Source organism: Aethalodelphis obliquidens, unplaced genomic scaffold, assembly GCF_003676395.1.
Source record: "Aethalodelphis obliquidens isolate GAN/ISIS:26980383/991018 unplaced genomic scaffold, ASM367639v1 scaffold1, whole genome shotgun sequence".
NCBI classification, from domain to species: domain Eukaryota; kingdom Metazoa; phylum Chordata; class Mammalia; order Artiodactyla; family Delphinidae; genus Aethalodelphis; species Aethalodelphis obliquidens.
This window is the reverse complement of record NW_020837945.1, coordinates 15351529-15373390: the sequence shown is the minus strand read 5'-3', so window position 1 is coordinate 15373390 and position 21862 is coordinate 15351529. Positions and strand designations below refer to the sequence as shown.

General features: G+C 37.9%; 1 long non-coding RNA gene across 1 annotated transcript in view; it reads left to right on the top strand.

Moving 5' to 3' along the window:
* The window catches only part of LOC113617933 (uncharacterized), a 42164-nt gene extending 38103 nt beyond the window's left edge, over window positions 1-4061 (top strand). Inside the window, exon 4 of the long non-coding RNA XR_003431832.1 lies at window positions 2885-4061. This is a non-coding gene — a long non-coding RNA (uncharacterized LOC113617933). The remainder of the gene's footprint in view (window positions 1-2884) is intronic.
* The last annotated feature ends 17801 nt before the right edge of the window (window positions 4062-21862 follow it).

Below are 21862 nucleotides of genomic sequence, written 5' to 3'. Positions count from 1 at the left end.
TGTGAGATTGAATTAGTGTCTACTTCTGAGGTTTTCCTGGTTCTATGTAGACTGTTGCTTATTGATTTTTCTCTTCATCAAAGGGAAAAGAATTTGAAAAGGAATAGATACATGTATATGTATAACTAAATCACTTTGCTGTACACCTGAAACTAACACAACACTGTTAATTAACTATACTCCAATATAAAATTAAAACAAAAAAATAAAAAAAAACAAAAAAGTATGTGTAAATGACACAAAGCTAAGTAAGATGCTGCCACTACATTCAAAGCATTTATAAATTGAGAAGATTATATAATCCATAGAAGCTTATTGTCACAGATATACTGCAAAGTTCTTTGAGATGCTTCCATAACTCTTGAAATCTTAGGAAGAAGGAAGAATGACGAGGGCACCATGGGGTGTTGTGAGCAGCGGTATTGTAGGTAATTCAACATAACCATCTCCATGGCACTTCTGACACTGCAAACATGTAACACCTTTCAGTTGCGTTCCTTATGCTATTTTCACCATATTCTGAATTTGACCAGCTCGTCTAATGAACTATTTGCATTCCAGCTAGGATCTCTGAGGCAATGTCCATTTAGTGGTCACTGCATTGGGGAGAACCTTATGATTTCTTTGCTTTGAAAATGAGACTGTTTCATCTGCATGAGAGCCATCTCAGGGAGAGTACAAAGTTGTTGGCTAATATGTTGAGGGTGGTGGATGATTAAGAATAAAGTGTTCAAATTCTGATCGTGCCACTCACTAGTTTGGTGGTCATGGGCTGCTTACTTAACTGCCTTCCACTTCCACTTCCTCTTCTGTGAAATAGAACAAAATATTAGCACCTGCTGATTAAAGGTGTTAAATGGATCAAATGAGGCAATACATTTAAAGTTGTTAGTAGGATGCCTAGAATGTGAATGATGGCCCAAGAAATATTAGTAATAACGGGGATGATACTGCTGCAGCAAAGAAATGTAGCTTTTTCTATGTGGTCCCAGAAGCAGAGACAGGACTGGTACTAGGCCTGAATAGACCCACCTGAGGATGGAGTATTTCCTGTGTGGTGACCCCTAGCAGAGGCTGGGTGATGAGTTCTCTCTCTTAGCCAGGATATTAGAAGTGTTTCAAGGAAGGAGTGGAAAGAGAAGACACTTAGGATGACCGCCAGCCCCAGGGTCTACCCCTTACTTTACTCCACAGATGCAGGGAGGCTTCAGGTGAAGGCACAGATATGAGACAGGAGTTTTGAAAAATCCACAATATTCTGTTGAAGTCTGAAGGCAAAAGTGTAGCACTTGTGTGAATGGCACCAAGAACTTGTGCATCTCTGTACTGGGGTATGGTGGAGCTGACTGGAGGAGGACAGCTCCAAACAGAGGCTGTAACCTGAAATTGAAAGGTTCCCTGGTCTGGCCCTGAGCTTGGTCATTGTTCAGCTGTGAGCATCCTGGGTATAGGGGTCCCCAGTCTGTGCTCATCTGTCCTTTATCTTTACACCACACTGCCTATATCTATGTGTATATTTGTTTTATTCTTTCAACTCAGATACTCACATTTATGTCTGTTTCTATTTCTGACACAACAGTGGGCAGGATTTTCTTTTGAATGTCGATTGCTTTAAGATAATTTTTCTTTGTTTGTATTTATGTGTGTATTTTTCTCTTTTACGTTCCTGTTATTCAAGTTGAAAAAATGAGATAAAACTAAGCATTTATTTGAATTTCAGCTTCAGGTTATGTTCCTTTTGATTGTGAGCCTATCTTGAAATTCCAATTTGGATGGCATTTGTTTCATGACTTAAAATAATTCAGGATTCTTTTAGTTGAAAATGTGAAATCAATGGCTTTTTGATGAATAGAGGTTTTACATTTGAATAATAAATAGGCTGTTCTTTGTTTTCATAAATAGCTGGAGAAAAGCATAAACCCCAGTTATCTCCTGTCATTAAACTCATCCTGGAGATGTGTGGAGTCTACTCTAGAAATACTTACAAAAATTAGTTCATAAATGTAGATTATCCAAAGAGAAAATATTAAGCATTAAATATAGAGACTTTGAATAAGTTATTTGTTCTATATGAATACCAAAGAAGCTCACAAGGGAAGCATGAAATAGAGTACAGCATACAGTAATTACCAAATATAAGACACTTCAATAAAGACTTTAGTATTTATGTGCATCTCAGATTGATTTACCAGTTACCACATGGTCGGTGTTCTTCCAGTGGTCATAATGGATGATTTATATTAAGCATAATGAGTAACACATCCTTTCTGATTGTTACCTTGTTGAGGTAGGGAAATACACTGCAATCAAATCATCACCATTGCTTTAGTAGTTATAAAATTAGTGTATTTGGTTACAGTGTTATACGCATGCATGGTATCTGGTTGTCTTATTAATTTGGGGTCTGTATTAGCTTAAAAAATATATCTCACACAAATAGAGTTCTTATGAGATTCTGCTTGATTTTTATTTGGAGGAACTATTTGATCCTCTTGGGGGAGGACTTTTATTTCTGCAGTTTTCTTCCAGGAACAGCTTCTGGTTCATTCATTTTAGTAGGGTATGTATAACTTAATGTTTTTTAAAGGTCTGCCCTTTTGGTGGAGCACAGGAAAATAGAATTTGGGGAACAAATTATATAATTCATATGAGTTCAATGGAGAAACTATGTAAAGAAAAGAAACATCAAATATAAATTCTGATACCCAAGCACAATCATTACTATACCAGTAGAGGTGTTTTTATTTTAAACCACTTTTTTGGGGGTGGTATAAGTATGCATGGTTTTTCTGTATATGTATTAGGTATCCTGTTTATAGTGAGAATTTTCTTGTTATTAAATATCATTTTAAGCATTAATTTTGAATTAACTATTTATCCACAGAGAAAAAGAGAATTCCACGTACCCTTCATCCAGTTTCTGCCAATGGTTACATCTTGCATAACTACAGTGCAATGGCAATATCAGGAAATTGACATCGGTACAATGTGCGTATGTCATTTTATCCCATGCTACAGATTTGTGTAACCACCATCACAATTAAGATACAAAACTATTCCATCACAATAAATATCTCATGCATGCTACCCCTTTATAGTTACACCTGTCTCTCTGTCCCGCACCATTCCTTACCCCCGCTAAACACTAGTTTTTCTTCATCTCTATTATATTGTCATTTTGAGAATGCTATATGAATGCAATCATCTAGTATGTGACCTTTTGAGATTGGCTTTTTTTCTTACTGGGCAGAATCCTCTTAAGATCCATTCAAATTGTTGCATGTTTCAAGTTCAGTCTTTTTAGTGCTGAGTGGTATTCCATGGTGTGGAAGTATCACTGTTTGTTTAACCATTCACCTGTTGAAGTACATCTGAGGAGTTTCTGGCCGTTTGCTATTATAAATAAAGCTGCTATGAACAATCATGTCTAGGTTTTTCTGTGGTCCTAAGTTTTCATTTCTCTGGGATAAATTCTCAGGAGTGTGATTGTTGGGTCATATGATAAATATAGGTTTAGTTTAATTTTGTTTTTTTAAAGAAGCTACCACATTATTTTTAAGAAACTGATGAGTCTAAGAAACTGCCAAATCATATGGTGTAAAAGTGGATGTACCAGTTTGTACTTCCACCAGCAAGGTATTAGAGATACAGTTTTTCCACAAACTCATAAACATTTGGTAATGTCACTATTTTTTATTTGAGCTCTTCTGATAAGGGTGTAGGGATATCTCTTCATAATCTTTTAAAGATTTTTTAAAATATGATTTTTAGTAGTTGGGGTTATCTTCCACCAGCATATATTTGAGATAAATGGTTTTCTGTACCCTCGTAACCAATAACCATTGTTGCCTGTTGAATGATTTTTCCTCAACAATTCCATTCTCTCTGTACTATTGAGTTATTACCTGGCCAGAGAAAATAATCTACAGGTTGTCTTTTTCTTTACATAAAGTATTCATATCTTGCCTTTGTGTTACCTACTCTGTCATAGACTTTCAGGGAGAGAGAGAGAGAGAGAGAGAAAGTGGGAGAGAGAGAGAGAGAGAGAGAGAGAGAGAGAGAGAGAGAGAGAGAGAGAGAGAGAGAGAGAGAACGCGGGAGAGAGAGAGCGGGAGAGAGAGAGAGATGAGAGAATCAGAGTGTATCCTGGTTTAAAAAGAATACATCTGATGCTGTTGCTCAGATCCAGGCTGTGTGTTTAATTATGTTGATTTTTGCCTGGCGTATATCATCTGGGGGCATTTTAAGTCACAGTTATCTGATCAACATAAACGTTCTTCACTGCCGTGCACAATGAATTCTTGTATTCATTTATCAGAACATGGCTGAGGAGTCGCCTTTGCCCTTCCAGAGAACACAGCTCATTGTCTGAACTTCCTTTCATTGACAACTGGGGAGGGCTTCAGAGAGGAGGAATACGAAGGCAGGGATACATGAGGAGGTAGGTTTATGTAGGTGATTAATGCAGTTTCATAAAAAAAGAGTTTTGCTAAGGGAACAAAATGCTACTGCGTTCGTGGGAAGCCAAGATTGAGGAGCTCTCCTTAATACATTAGGGCAAGAGCAGGTCGATGGATACAATTGCCAAACTCCCTTCCTAGGAAGAAGCAAGTCCCCCGAACCAAAAGCTAATGGCATGACAGTCAATTTAAAAATGGACGTTAGACCCGAAGCAAATGTGATGCCCATTAAACTGTACAGGTTGCAAAAGTGGAGCCCATAATTAGAGCATTAGTCAGCTGGCTGTGACACCACGGGGTCCAGGGAAGATGGATTCACCAGCCTGATGCTGAACTTTCTGGCTGAGTTGAGCAGGTTCACCTCTTGTTGCTGTCGCCACAGATAATCCTCCTGGGACATGAGGTCTTAATGTATAAGTTCACCAAAGCTAGATTTGAGACAATAACTCCATAAATCTCTGGGAGATGTTTTTTTCTAATTGGCTACTTAATAACAACATTTATTGATGATGAGCTGAATTTTTAGAAATCAATTGCTAATTAGTGACACAGACAAGAAAACGATATAAGCAATGCCCAGGTTGCAGGAAAAGCTATGAAAAAAGGTAAAAGCTGGTGGATAAAGAAACAACTAAAAGGCAAACAAGACCTGAATGAAAGGCAAGCCAGCTATAGAAAAACTCCTTAGGCTTGAAAATAGGAGGCCTAGCAACTAGTTCTAATGTCAGCATGAAATGTGAGAGCCTATCCAGCTGTTTTTACCTTCTTCATGTTTGTTATGTGGACAAAACCAAGTGAACTGGAGAGTCTGATGTGGGTTCATTCTTCTTTTTTTAAGGTAGACTTTATTTTTTAGAACAGTTCTGGGCTCACTGTAAAATTGAGTGAGAGGTACAGAGATTTTCCATATATTCCCAGCCTCCACATATGCACAGCCTCCCTTACTGTCAAAATCCCAAACCAGAGTGGTGTATTTTTCACAATGGATGAACCACATTGATATGTCATTGCAATCCTAAGTCCATGGTTTACATTAGGGTTCACTCTTGTTTTAGTACATTCTATGGGTTTTGACAAAGTATAAATGATATACCTCCACCTTTCTAATACACAGACTAGTTTCACTGCTCTGAAAAACTTCTGTGCTCCACCTCTTCATCCCTCCTTTCCCCCAACCCCTAGTAAACAATGATCCTTTTACCGTCTCCACAGTTTTCACTGTCTAGAATGTCATGCAGTTAAACAGTACGTAGCTTTTTCACTTAGAAATATGCATTTAATTTTCCTGCATGTCTATTCATGGCTCTATTTAGCGTTGAATAATATTCCATTGTCTGGATGTACCACAGTTTATCCATTCACCTATTGAAGTACATCTTGGTTGCGTCCAGGTTTTGGCAATTATGAATAAAGCTGCTCTAAACATCTACGTGCAGGTTTCTGTGTGAATGAAAGTTTTCAGCTCATTTGGGTAAATACCAAGGAATGCAATCATGGTGCCAGTGGAGTCAGTGTGTGATGAGAGCCTGCTTCCCAGATGGCCATGTTTTAGCTGAAACGTCACATGGCAGAAGTGGGTAAGGGAGCTTTCACAGGTCCATATAAGGGTACTGATATCATTCATAAGGGCTCTGCCCTTATGATCTAAGCACCTCCAAACACCATCACATTGGGATTAGTTTTCAACATATGAATTTGGGGGCCACAAACATTCAGACTACAGCAGATCTTAATTTGGGGAAATTCTCAGTCATCATTGCTTCAAATATTTCTTCTGTTCCTCATTCTCTTCTCCTTCTAGTATTCCCATTAAGGGTATGATATACATTTTGTAGTGGTCCCACAGTTCTTAAATATTCTGTTTCATTTTTTTCCTGTCTTTTACTTCTTTGCTTTTTTGTTTTGAAAGTTTCTACTGACATACCCTTAAGCTCAGAGATTTCTTCCTCAGCTGTGTACAGTCTACTAATAGGCCCATGGAAGGCATTCTTGATTTCTGTTACAATGTATGTTGACCTTTAGCATTTATTTTTAATTCTTTCTTAGAATTTCCATCTCTCTGCTTACATTGCCCATCTGTTCTGGTAGGCCGTAAGTTTTATCCATTAGAACTCTTAGCATATTAACCATAGCTGTTTTACATTTCTGGCTGGATAATTCCAATATCCCTGTCATATCTGAGTCTGGTTCTGATGCTTGCTTTTTCTCTTCGTACTGTGTGTTTAGTCTTATAATTTTTTCTTGATAGCCAGACGCCATGGTCTGAGTTAAATAAACTGGTGTAAATAGACCTTTAGTAATACGGTGGGAAGGTGTGTGTATGGGGTGGGAAATGTTCTATTGTGCTATGATTTAGTCTTTTTATGAGCTTGTGCTTCTGGACTGTGAACTTCATAAGGGTTCTCAGTCTCCCACTTAGGTGGGATAAAATGGCTGCAGTTGGGTGTTTTCCTTCCTCCCCCATCTGAAAGTCTGGAGAAGGATGGAGTTGGGTATTTCTCTTCCTCATGTTGATTAGGTTTTCAAAAAATCCCAGGAGTTTACTTTCTGGTAAGATAGTTTCTCTTGATGGCTGGTCTTATTAAGAGCAGAGTGCTCTGGCATATTTCAAAATTGTTACTTTTCTCCTCACCCCAATGAAAGCAGGAGGAGATTTTTCTCCTATATTCATTATTCTCCTATATTTGCTCACTGCTCACTCTTTTTATTCTATATTCTCTGTGAGAACCAGAAGATTCTCACAGAGCTCCTGGAGGTAAAACTCATAAAAGTGTGGGAGCTTCCTCTTACTAGGTCCTCCTGGAGTTTTTAACTCAGACTTGTCCACACTGAGCTTCCAGCAATTCATCAATACAGTTTATGTTTTCCTACCCTGGCCCTGGTTCCTGTGAAGGTGTCTGCTCATGGATTGCTGCTCCAGTAAGTAGCGATTTTCTGCATTCATCTATTATTTTCTCCAGTTGTAGAGACAATAGTTTGCCCTGTGACCTCACTTCTCCCACAGATCTGAGAAGACTTGTTGATTTTTCAGCTTGTTCAGATTTTTGCTTGTTAGGACACAGTGACAATTTCCAAGGCCCTTATGTGCTGGACCGAGAATTGGAAGTTGGTTCATCCTTTAAACAATTAATAGTCTTTATCTTTTAGAGTGGTTTTAAGTTTAAAAATTGAGCATATAGTACAGAGTTCCCATATACTTCCTCTCTCTGTCTCAATTTCCCCTATTATTAACATCTTGTAAGTGTGTGGTACCTTTGTTACAATTGATAAATCAACATTGATACATTATTATTAATTGAGGACCCATAGTGTACATTAGAGTTCATTCTGTGTTGTGTAGTTTTGTGGGTTTAGTCAAATGAATAATGACACATATCCATCATACAATAGCATATAGAATTGTTTTCATTGAGCTGAAAATTCCCCCTACTTTCTTTTTCCCTCCTTCTTCCCATCCCCTGGCAACTACTGAACTTTTTATTATCTTCATAGTTTTACCTTTTCCAGAATATCCTATAGTTGAAATCATATAATATAAAGCCTTTTCAGACTGGTTCTTTTATTTAGCAAAACACATATAAGATTCCCCTGTGTCTTTTTGTAGCTTGATATGTCAATTTTTATGATTAATTAATTTGACCACTCATTATTAGATGCATACTTGGGTCTGGTACCAGCTGGGACCAGAAACACAAGCACAAATAAGAAACAGCTGTGGTCATATGAAGTTTACATGGAAACTGGCAGAGAGACAGATCACTGGACAGTGACACTGCCAGGAAGATAGGAAGAAGTGAGGTACAAGTTGAAAACAGTGAGTGGCATCAGGTGATGTTTAAGAGAAGAGAACAGGATCCTCTAGGAGTGTAGTCAAGGAGACAAGGTTTGAACATAAGCTGAACCAGTTTCCCATTTTGTAAGCCAGAAAGGGGAAAGAAAGTATGGGAAAAAACCCATCAGTGGAGAAATTAATGCATTAGAGTGAGAAAGTGAAACAGAAGACAATAAAGAAGAATTTATTTTTAGTTGTAGTGGTTCTGAATGAATACTTGTATGAGCATTTTATATTATTTCTTCTCATAACATGGAATAATATTTCTGGTGCCTGGAACAAAATTAGTTCCTTTCCCCTGAATAACCTGAATTTAGATATGAGTCTTTTTCCACTGGAAATTGTAGCATTTTAAAACTGGAAGGAACTTTGATGGAAATATAGCCGAACTCATCCATTTTGCAAATAAGGAGACTAATGGCTAAAAATTAAGTGATTTTCCAAGTTATTTAGGGGATGGAAGCATGGGGCTAGAAAATAGGTGTCCTAATTCTGATTCTAATAGTCCTAAGCCCCCTTCTTTCTAAAGGCATGGAAAGATATGAATACATCTGTTCAATAGTAGGTTCTAAAACATTGGTACAAAGAAGAGAGAGTGACAGGTGAAACTGTTTCTTATGCAAATAAGAGATGAGTCTCGACATTTCTAATATTCCAGATATGGCTGAAATAAAGAACTATGAATAAAAGGGGAAAATCATAGTTGAAGTGGGAAGAGAAGAAAGAAATGGAAACCAGATAAGAAAGGAGCAGTGGGGAGGGAAGAAGAGAAAGATCGAATGAACACTCATGGTGTTTGATCCTTCATTTTAAAGAGAATGTTACCACATTTATGGGGTCAAAAAACTGAGTTCTGGGCAACTTGGAATCTCCAGACAGCCCAAGGGTGTCTAGAAATAACATTGATTCAAGGAGGGAAATCAAATTCTTGTCATCCTGTGAGAAAATCTCAAGCATGAGGTCATTATTCTGAGGTCAACTCACTCTCACAGATTTTCTCAACTTGGTCCTTATTTCTCCAATTTTCCATGTTGCTTTTCCATGTTGTTCTAGAGTGTTTGGACATAAAAGAGCAACTTGCATGTTGATGGGAGAGTTGCTGGAAAGCTTATCTGTTGTTGCTGGGCCTGTTAGTATCCCGTGGGAGGGGGTTAAGATCTGTTCTTTTTCTCCTTTTCCTTCTCTTCTCCCTCTTCTTTCCCCTCTCTGTTCCTCTTTCTCTCTTTCCTTGTCTTTTAACTGTAGATTAAGATTGTCTACATCCCCCCAAATTGTCTCCTATGACAAAGACATTATTTTGTTGACCGATGTTTTAAATGACTTTGCATCTTTTCTCCCTCCCTTCCAGACAGAGGTTTTTACTGACTCTGAAGATGGGAAATGGTGGTGTGTGTGTGATGGTAACATGGAAAAGGAACTTTTTGAAAATCAAAAGGTAAAATATGGCCACTTAGTTCTCTGAGTGAGCTGCAATGACATACATACATGGAACATGGTCCCTGTAATCCTCCTGTCCAGCAGCCTGAATAAGAGGGGTGCAACATGATAGAGGTAGGGAGAATATAAGTTAATACTTCACAATATATCCCAGCATATATACATTGGACTTAATATCCAAATAAAATGGTAAATGTATTCAACACTGGATTTCACACTGTTTTCCAAATACTTTGCCCATTTCAATTTTGTCCAGAGAGTGGACGCTTATATAATTCCTTCATCTATTGTGTTTACTGATATATTCAATTTTCAGTTGGAATATATTGAAACAATCTCCTTTTCCCGACTTTCAACCCCATATTCTAAATGAATTTATCTCTGTTAGAAACTCTGAAACAGCATCCAGTGGGATGGTATGGCAAGAGATTGGAGGCAGAGGCAGAGTGTGGAGGAAAAAGAGCTGATGTGAACTCAGGACCAGTGATATGAGCACCAATTCCAACTCAAAGGGCCATGGAGGGCTTCCTAGAGAGGACATTTGAAATGAGCTGTGGAAGATGACTTGGAGTGTTATAATCTGCTGTCATGCTGAGGGAGGTTAACTATACCTGTAGTCCATATAGTATGAGAATCAAGGTAATTTAAGGATGTCTTGTAGCAGGTGTAACTTAGGGTGACTCTCAGCTCACAAGCTTTCTCCTTTCTCTCAGATGAAGGTTATGACCCAGGGATGAAAGGTTTTCAGGATAGTGTTCCTACTCTGTGACCCTGCCTGGCTACAGGGTGAAACCCTGACTCAGACTGTGCTTTCCTGGTCCTGAATACCTGGAATTTCATAGTTTGAACTAAGACACGATAACTGCAGAAGATGGGAACTGCATTGCCTGTGGCTATGCTTTAGAAGGAAGTTTCACAAACGCTGGGCTGGAAGCTGTTGGAGCTCCTGTTCTCTATATCCTGGGGATTGGCTGTTAAACCCTTGGACTTGGTGGTACCATCATACCTTGGAGATACTGCATGTTTAGTTCCAGACCACTGCAGTAAAGTGAATATCACAATAAAGCAAGACACACATTTTTTGATTTCCCAGTGCATATAAAATTTATGTTTACACTATACCGTAGTCTGTTAAGTGTGTAATAATAACATTATGACAAAAAATGTATATACCTTAATTTAAAATACTTTATTGCTAAGAAATGCTAACCATTATATGAGCCTTCAGAGAGTGGTAATCTTTTTGCTGATGAAGGGTCTTGCCTTGATCTTGAAGGCTGCTGATTGACCAGGATGGTGGTTGCTGAAGGTTGGGGTGGACATGGCAATTAAAAAAAAAATAAGACAATGAAATTTGCTGGATCAACTGACTCTTACTTTCATGAATGATTTCTCTATACCATGCAATGCTGTTTGATACCATTTTACTCATAGTAGAACTTCTTTCAAACTTGGAGTCAATCCTCTCAAAACCTACCACAGTTTTGTCAATGAAGTTTATGTAATAGTCTCAATTCTTTGTTGTCATTTCAATAGTCTTCATAGCATCTTCACCAAGAGTAGATTCCATCTGGAGAAACCACTTTCTTTGCTCTTCTCCTCCTCTGTTAAAGTTTTATCATGAGATTGCAGCAATGCAGTCACATCTTTTGGTTCCACTTCTAATTCTAGTTCTCTTGTTATTGCCACCACATCTACAGTTACTCCCTCCACTGAGGTCTTGTGGCCCTGAAAATCATCCTTGAGCATTGGAATCAACTTCTTCCAAACTCTTGTTAGTGTCAATATTTTAACCTCTTCCCATGAATCAGAAGTGTCCTTAATGGCATCTAGAATGGTGAATCCTTTCCAGAAGGTTTTCTATTGATTTTGCCCAGATCCATCAGAAGAATCACTATCTATGGCAGCTATAGTCTTACCAAATATATTTATTAAATAAGATTTGAAAGTCAAAATGACTCCTTGTTCTTTGGGCTGCAGAATGGATGTTGTGTTAGCAGGTGTAGGGGAGCAAAATTTTCTACCACAGCATGTCTCTTTGGCATGTAGATTATTTTGAGCTGACAACAATCAAGGTCCAAAGGACACAAGAAGAAACTTTGACATTCACCTAACTGCCTAAAAGGATGTAGATAGCGGACCTCTTCCAGGAAGAGAGCTATCATCATAGATAACTATAGTATGAACTAAGTATGGTAGACAGGGAACCTAGCAAAGTCTGTTTATTAAAATTCCTCTCTGTGTCCCATTGTCTCTACATGGCCTACCAAATATTTGTTTACCAAACATTTGCTTTTCCATCTCCATGTGAATTGCATACTTTCCTTTGAAGTCCCAAACCACTTTGTCTTTAACTGAAGACAGTATTTAAGGTGAGGGTTTCAGCCATTTTGGTGAGTTACTCAGTTTTTCTGCATCTCTCCTATGTATATGTGTTATTAAACTTATGTTTGATTTTCTCCTGTTAATCTGTTTTATGCCAATTTAATTCTTAGACCAGCCACAAGAACCTAGAAGTGTAGAGGAAAATTTCTTCCTCCCTGACACAGGCATGTAAACAATAGTGTCCTGTGCATCTCCATCAGATCTCTTGGATAACCATTTGCATTGTCAATGAGCAGTAATACTTTGAAAGGAATCTTTTTTTTTTTTTTTTGAGTAGTAGGTCTCAACAATGGGCTTAAAATAGTAAACCATGTTGTAAACAGATGTGCTGCCATCCAGACTTCGTTGTTCCATTTACAGAGTATAGGCAGAGTAGATTTAGCATAAATTGTAAAGGCCTAGGATTTTTGGAATGGTAAACGTCTTAAAGTCACCAGCTGAATTACACCCTAATGAGAGAGTTAGCCTGTCCTTTGAAGCCAGGCATTGACTTCTCCTCTCCAGCTATGAAACTCTTAGATGACATCTTCTTCCAGTATAACGCTGTTTTACCTACATTGAAAGTCTATTGTAAACACCTGTGTAGCCACCACCATTAATGACCTTAGCTAGATCTTCTGGATAATTTGCTGCAGCTTCTGCATTGGCCCTTGCTGCTTTACCTTGCACTTTTATGTTTTGGAAATGGCTTCTTTCCTTAAACCTCATGAGTCAACCTCTGCTAGCTTCAAATTTTTCTACTGCAGCTTCCTAAACTCTTCCAGCCTTCATAGAATTGAACAGAGAGGGGGCCTTGCTCTGGATTAGGTTTTGGCATAAGGGAATGTTGTGGCTGGTTTAATCCTCTATCCAGACCACTACAACTTTCTCCATATCAGCATTAAGACTATTTCATTTTTTTAATCATTCTTGTGTTCACTGGAGTAGCACTTTCAATTTTTTTCAAGAACTTTTCTTTTGAGTTCACAACTTGGCTAACTGTTTGCTGCAAGAGGCCTAGCTTTCAGCCTTTTTCAGCTTTTGACCTTCCTCACTAAGCTTAATCATTTCTAGCTTTTGATTTAAAGTGAGAGACATATGACTCTTCCTTTCACTTGAACACTTAGAGGCCACTGTAGGGTTATTAATTGGCCTAATTTCAATATTGTTGTGTTTCAGGATATAGGGAAGTCCTAGGAAAGGGGAACATCCAGTAGGTGGAGCAGTCAGAACACACTCAACATTTACCGATAATTTTGCCATCTTATGTGAGTGTGGTTCATGGTGCCCTAAAACAATTACAATAGTAGCATCAAAAATCACTGATCACAGATCACCATAACAAATATAATAATAATGAAAAGTTTGAAATATTGCAAGAATTACCAAAAAGTGACATAGAGACACGAAGTTAGCATATACTGTTGGAAAAATGGTTTCAATAGAATTGCTTGACAAGGGTTTCCCATAAACCTTAAATTTGTAAAAAATGTAATATCTGTGAAGTGCAATAAAATGAGGTATGCTTGTATATGCCAGTGTTTTCCTAATAAATTTGTTTTTGATGGTCATTTTACAATTTCCAGTTGTTTTCTTTTATACCTTAGCTAATTAACTCCCCTGTCAAAAAAATTTGCCTGTCAAAAATATCCCATGTGTTACCAGTACTGTGACTGTGCTTCTTTCTCTTAGATTAAGGAAGTGGTTCTCAAACTTTAGATCACATGAGAACCCCTGAAGGATTTATTAAAACACAAATTTCTGGGACTTCTCTCTGCAGAGGTTTTTATTCAGCAGGTCTGGGGTGGGGATAAGAATTTGCATTTCTATTTCCAACAAGTTCCCAAATAATGCTTACGCTGCTGGTCAGGGAACCACACTTTCAGAACCACTGATTTATGAAGTAATAACTTTGGAAGAATTCTGTAAAAACAAAATACATCGAGAGATGCATTACACTTAATAGTTTATGCTTGTATGGCAAAAACATCCAATGTCCAAACACCTAACACCTTAGTATAAATGGAATAATATTCATTTCCAATTGGAAGAGAGCTAGTTTGGGTATAGGTGTGGTGATCATATGCTCTGGATATCTCAGATACACCAATTTCAAGGAACTTTTAAAATTCTTGTCAATAATGTGGGTCATTATGTGCATAATTAAGTGGAATTTAATATTTGTTCTCTTAAGATATTTCACTTAAACATGTTCATAGAATAAAAAAATCTATTATAAGACAACAAGTCCCAATATTTTTGTTCAAGGGACACCATGACTATGGCACACAAGTAAAACTTGAGTAAAGGAAGAGGGAAAGGGAGGTCCAAAGCAGGGGGCCTCCAGAAAGACAGTCCCAGGTGGGTACAAGTATGGTGGGGGGGGAGGGTGTATCTGTTGGAATTCAGCCAGAGAATTGGGACCAGTAGGAAGGGAGGGACATGGGCAGGATGGATCTCAATGGCACTGGCCAAAACTGGTGTCCACAAGTGGAATTTCTTCTTTCAGGGAAGCCTCAGCCTATCTATCTATATCTATATCTATGTCTATACCTATATCTATATCTATATCTATATCTACCTCAGCGTATCTATATATCTATATTTCTCTATATATACCTGTTTCTATCTATGTATCTATCTATGTATCTATCTATATATATATTCTTTTTCAGATTCTTTTCCCTTATAGATTATTACAAAATATTGGATATCATTCCCTGTGCTATACAATAGGTCCTTGTTGTTTATCTTATTTATATGTAGTAGTATGTATGTGTTAATCCCAAACTCCTAATTTATCTGCCCTCTCTTCATCCCCTTTGAAAACCATAAGTTTGTTTTCTACGTCTGTGAGTCTGTTTCTGTTTTGTAAATAAGTTCATTTATATCATTTTTTTGGGTTTCATATATAAGTGATATCATTTGACATTTGTCTTTCTCTGTCTGGCTTACTTCACTTAGTATGATAATGTCTAGGTCCATCCATGTTGTTGCAAATCACATTATTCCATTCTTTTTTATTCAGCCCTGCTTTTTAAGGCCTTCCAACTGATTAAGCTGGGCCTACCAGATTATCCAGGATAACTTCCCTTAATTAAAGTCAACTGAGTAGGGACTTTAATTAAATCTGCACAAATCTTCTCATAGCAATGTTTAGATTCATGTTTGATTGAATAACTGGGAACTATAGCTCAGCCAAGTTGAGACATCAAAAAAGGCACTACAGAATGCATGGACTGATTTGAGAGGGAGAGTGCAGGAAGGGTTAAATGGTGGTTTTGAGAGCCAAGAATACAAATCTTCCCCACTTCTCAGTTTTGGGTGTGCTCTGCATTTGAAAATTGTCACCTAATGGACTTGGAAAGAAAGACAAAAACCTCAAGAATTGTTTCTGAAAATGTGTGAAAGCTGAATGTGAAGAGAAATGCTTGTTTTCAGGAACTAGGAACTGGCTCACCTTTAAAAGGAAAGTCATCTATCACCTCTAGAGAAGTGGAATTGCAGTATTGTCCTGGATGGTAATTTGTACTGGATGGAAATATTTATTCCCAACCTAGCATGCAAGATACTGAAGACAAAGCTTTAATGTCTCAGTCAGTCAGTAATGCAGCCTTAGAGCCACAGGTGAGAAGTATGAGCCTGCAAAGGAAGGTTGCCTGCCCTTCGGTCTTGGGGCATTTGATGAAAAGTTGAATAGGTAGATCACAGGAAATAGCCAGAAGTGTTATCTATTGGACTCCCTTTCTAGGGGGAGGAATTAATCTCTTCATGAGAAAGAATGATTTTGAGAAGATTCGCATTGAGGCAGAAGGAGAGATCTATGGTTGTTTGAACAGAGGAGATCTGTGCTCAGCTCCTGGCTGCACTTCTGGAAGAACTGAGAAAGAAATGGCTATTTGTATATGTTTAAAGAGGCAGAACCCCAGGCACCTGACTTATCCGCTTTCCAAAGATCAACACACATGAAAACATGGGCTAGAGGTGGTCGTCTAACTGAAGTTGAGTTTACCATCAGGCTGTCAGAATAGGGGCTCGGAATTGAAATGCACTTGATCTATAGACAACTGAGGAATGGGATATCATATTTTATGAACTCTAAGATGCCATTGACTCTAAGATGTTGAATCATGTTATGTTCCACCAAGAAAACAAATTGCCGTTAAATTGTGACATACTGCTATCATTTCTCTCGGTGTTTTTATTTTATACTGATGAAACTGTTTTTCTAGATTTCTCTAGACATATACTTCTGTCATGTACTACCCCAGTACACAAATAAAAAGGAAAAATATAAGCAAAATCTATTTTAACCCATATTCATAATAGTTTTTCCCATTTGGAGTCATGCACTTCTGAATCTCCTTTTTGATTCAGACTTGTCAATGTTCATGGTTTCTTTTCAGTATCTTCCTCTGTGCTGTGAAAGCACTGGACATGCAGCATTTATTAAAAACATGTTCCTTGAAATTAATATAATATTTCATGTCAATTAAAATTTGATTAAAAAAAGAAATAGGTAGGAATGAGAGGAAAAGAATGCGTGTCCACTATTTTCTCTGGGACATTCTTCCAAGCCACTTTCCACTTCTTTTGGTCAGGAAGTGACAGCTCCACCATAACTGCCCCGTGACAGTGATGCTAAGACACCTTTGATTTGTAAGAAGCGTTCCAATTTCAGAGATGTAAAGATGTAAATTAAAAATGTGTAGCCTAGAATGGATGGATAGTATTTTTTTTTTTTTTTTGCACAGCTGAGTTTCATTCCCATTACATTTATAATTGGGAGATAGCTTAAAGTTCTATTTTCCAATATTTAAAAAAATGATAATAAAACCAAGGCTCAGATAAGTTATGGCTATTTCCCAGAATCACACAATCTTGAGGGTTTTAATATAATACCGCTTAGAGGTATGGCAAATTCATTCTCAGTAACTAATAGCTCCTTGTGGGCTGTGGGCAGTGGGGCACAAGATTGGTACTGTAACAGCTGGGGCCCTTTCTCTTATATCTTAAATCACATAAACATGCAACTGTCTACTATCTGTGCCTCAATAGGGACATTTATTGATCATTACAAAGAGGTATTAGATGAATTCAGGAATAGAAAAATAGGATAGCATTTACTCCAACATTCAGTGCCTCTCAGTTTATCACCTTTTGAAGTAACCAAATGTTAAGTGTTTAATTGATGCATAGGTCAATGGAATTCTTTTACTGAACTGTATGATCTTGAGATAAGTCACTTAATTTCTCTGACTATCGGGTTACTTTCTTATAGAATAGACAGGTTAAATTAGATCATCTTCCAACAATACACTTCTATGATGATCTTCCAGTTCAACATGGTACAAGATACAACATCTATGGGACATAAGATCTAAGTTGGATGGTTTATCTTTGCTGGGGAATGCAAAACCAAAATGGTTCTGACAGAATGATTAGCAATAAATTGATCCCTGAAAGATCAATTATACCAAGATTTATTTATGCATAAGCAAAGGACTATTTAGTCATTCTGGACAATTTTGGTTATTACCTTTAAATGGTATCATCGCTGTAGCTTTTGATCTTTTCTAAGGGATTTAAATCATTTTAGTGGGGTTTATAATTCCACATCAAATCATAATTAACAATAAGAGAAAGGTCAGAGGCTCAAAAATCACCATAAGATCAGAGAAGGGAACCTGCAGCAAATCCTCAACCTAAGGAGATGCCTGATGCATAAATATATATTTTCTAAGAAACACCGTCTCTGTGAATGATGTTCATCTGAATCTCAGAGAAACAATGAGTGTCTTGCAACTCTCCTGCTGGCTAATCTACCAGAAGACTAGCTGACAGATTCCTCAGATACTTGGTTCTGCTTCTTTATTTTTACATTCCTCTGTCAAGCTTTCTCCCCAGGATGCTCTTATGCACATATTTCCCTTAACTTTCCCCTGCCCTGCTGTATTTGAGGCAAGCCTAATAACTTTTGTGTTTTGTTTTTTTTTTTTTACTGCTATTTGTTTATATTGCTAAGGACTGTGGGATCAAAAGCGGTAACAAATCTTAGAGAAAGACTCTCATAATATACAAAGTCTCTAGAATTCGTTGAAATGTAAACAGGGCTACATATACATTCTGGCAGCCTCTTTTGCAGACTACCAGTCCTGTCTACATTGGGTTCTAGCCCAGGATGCTCAGAAGTCAGCCTAAGGTCCGGTAGCTCTGGCACTGTTGGTCTCTGCATTGTGCTGCTCCTGCCTTCCTGTATTTCTTTGTGATATTCCTTCCTTAACCTTTAGGCTATTTTTTAAAACTGACCTTTAGTCCAAATGGTGTATCCAGAGGTGAGGTGGCCTTTATAACATTATCATGCTTGGGTTTATTTTCAGGTTATTATTTCCTCTCTTAGTCTTGATCTTTGGGTATCTTTGGGGATGCCACTGCTTTCTTGCTGACTCCTGTCCTGAGTTCCACTCCTTGGTCCAGGTCAAAACTTCTTTACATCCCGTCTGAATTCCAAATGAGAGGTTCTTTCCATTGGTGTGCTGGTAAATGTTTAACAGCCAGCTCTTAGAAGCAGAAGAAAAATCTGACTTGTAGCATTTGCAATTTCCATGGTGTAAATACTCCCACTGTGGCTGATTTCAAACTACCTATGGGGTGCCACTGAACTCAGATTTGGGAAGGGATGCACAGAACTGGCTCTTTCTAGCTGGCTCCAGTATCCCACTGGTTCTCCCTCTAACTAATTTATTGAGAACGGTGGTTGGCATGGTGCACGGAGAAAAGAAATTTATTCTCACTCACCGCTGCATCTTAAAGAAAAAAAAAAAAAAAACTTTTGTCATTTTTCCCCCTGCTGGGAAGAAATCTCAGGCAGATTCCACAACTTCTCTGGTAAATCTTAGTATTAAAATATCTATTCAGTGTACTGCTCATGTAAAAGAGGCTGCTGTTTGGCCTGGTGCTTGGGGTCTGCTGCCCGTTTTCTACCCCAGGTCCAGGTGACATCAGGGGGTCCTTTCAGAATTAGCATGCTGGGAAAATCAGAAATATTTGTTCACAGTCCATTGCAACTTGACTTTATTGATGTGAGCCAATAGTCTACAATCTGGTCAGGCTGTAAGGGATGTTGAATTTCTCTGTTTTGGATAATTTTTAATCTGACCTAGCAAAGAGCTTATGGACTCTGGAACTAGATTTCCTGGTTTTGAATCTTGGCTTTGGCATTTACTTAGCCATGTGACTTTGACCTTTCCATGCCTCTGTTTTCTCATCTGAAAAATGGAGAAATTAATAGAGCACCTATTTCATAGTCTTTTTAAGATTAAAGGGTTATTATGTATAAAGGATTTACAACAGTGATGACAAGTGGTAGGTACTATATATGTGTTAGCTATTATTATTATCACTATCCAAAAATGATGGAGATGAAAATATTTGTTCCAACTTCCAGTTTGGGCTTTTGCCATTCTGGAGTCCTGCCATGGAGAAGACCCCTGTAGTCAGTTTCATTACTAGTTCTTACTTTTCTTTTACTCCACACCTGTGACCACCATGCTGCTTCTAGTTCCTCCAGGGTTAAAGACTGTAGTGGTGGAGGGTGCTGGTAAGGGGGAAAGCAGGTCTTATTTCATTGGTATGGTTGGTAGAGGTAGAGATGACAGACGTCCATGGCAGACTCTTTCTCTTGGGGGGTATTTTTATGGCTTCCTTGGAGATTCCCCTTAAAGTCCTCCAATTCCAGTTTTCTGGAGATACCTTTTCCAGGTGGTTGCTTCCTATTTTCCCTCAGATCCTAGAGTTTGACTCTCTATCTCTAGCTTCCTTTTTAAAAAATTAATTCATAAATTTTTGGCTGCATTGGGTCTTTGTTGCTGCACATGGGCTTTATCTACTTGCGGCGAGCGGGGGTTACTCTTCGGTGCAGTGTGCGGGCTTCTCATTGCGGTGACTTCTCTTGTTGCGGAGCACGGGCTCTAGGCATGTGGGCTTCAGTAGTTGCGGCTTGCGGGCTCTAGAGCACAGGCTCAGTAGTTGCGGCACACAGGCTTAGTTGCTCCACGGCATGTGGGATCTTCACGGACCAGGGCTCGAACCCATGTCTCTTGCATTGGCAGGCGGATTCTTAACCACTGCACCACCAGGGAAGCCCCTATATCTAGCTTCTTGATTCACTTTTGTCCCATTCTACTCTAGACATACAGGCTACTTCCAATAAGATACTGCCTTTTGGTTCTGCCTCCTGGCAGGTAGAGCAGCCTCTCTCTCCTTTAGGGTCCCCATGAGTTTGAGGGACATATGTCCTCAGAGTGGCTTTCTTATACCATGTTCTCTTCACTTGGCTTAAGGAGGTACCCCTCACTCCTCTGTGGGTGGGAAGATAAGTGCCACAGCACAGAACATGTGGTGCTTTCCTCCATCTCCGGTCTCTCTAAGGTCCTCATGAAGTTCATCTTTCCAATAGTTTTTCCTTTTGAACTAATAATTCCATTCCTGGTAATCAATCCTAATGAAAGAAAGCTCAAATGATGAAAAAGCTTTCTGCTCAAACGTGTTCTTTTTATCTCTCTACTTCTTGCTTTCTTTTATATGCTCTAGGGGGGATGTGCTGTTTGACAAAAGCTCTTAGAACTGGTTTTAGCCACCCCTTTGCAAATCTTACATAGATGTCACTTAAAAATTATGAGGATGCTTGGCAGGGAATGTTCTCCATTTGGGGTCTCAGGTGAAAATGTAAGACAGGAGGGTTGTGTTTTAATATTCTGCCACACAGCCTTTCCTACCAAAAGCTTCCTTATTAAGTCTGTATTCTGCAAATTCTTCTATCTGGCTAGACTAATTCCCTTCTGTGACTTTTTATGTCTTTACAATTATTTTCTAGTGCCAACCTTCTGCAGCACTTCCAACATTTACCAAATATATCTGTTTTCTAGTTTATTTAAAAATGTGTTCTTTTTTAAAAATCTACTTTATTTTTGGCCTATACCCTGGAGTTGCCAGAGTATTTGCTTCCTCTTATAAATTACACCTGATTTCAAGAACATTAAAACCAAGTTTGACATAATAGGTTATTGCTCTGTACATTTTGTATATGTTACAATTCATAATAAGTTAAAACAGGGGTATTTTCCCAAGCTCCTACCACTGCCAATTTTCATAATCTAATACATAGTAAAGATGCTAACCAGCTAGAATCAAAGTGCTCAAGAAAGACTTTGAAACTGTACTTTTGATTTTAAGAATTTATTTATGGTTTTGATAAATGGCATTTTACACGTATCACAAATGGCGTTCATTTTAAGCACTATTTAAATATGGGACTTATGAATTACAAAATAATTTTTTGCTTTACTCCAAGATATTTTGCATCTTAATGGAGATTTATCATTGATTTTATTTGAAATAACTTGCTTTTTGAGAACCTTAAATAATTCAGTTACTATTGGATTAACTTGTAACCTCAGGACTATAAATCTAGCAATCTGGAATAGCTAATTAATACTGTGAAATATTAAATATACATAAAGGGTTATGAATAATGAAGGGATGAAGCAAGTGATAGTATTAGAAACTTTAAATATATTGGGATTGTTATATTAATGTACTTATATGAAATGTTTATTTATAATTATATGTGGATTATATTATATTATTAGAAACCCCTAATAAGCTCAAATGAAAAACTATTAACTTTTATAAAAGTGTAGATAATGAGTTTATTTGCAAATTAAGATGACAATAAAATGTCATTTCTTCCCAGCAAATTAACAAACAT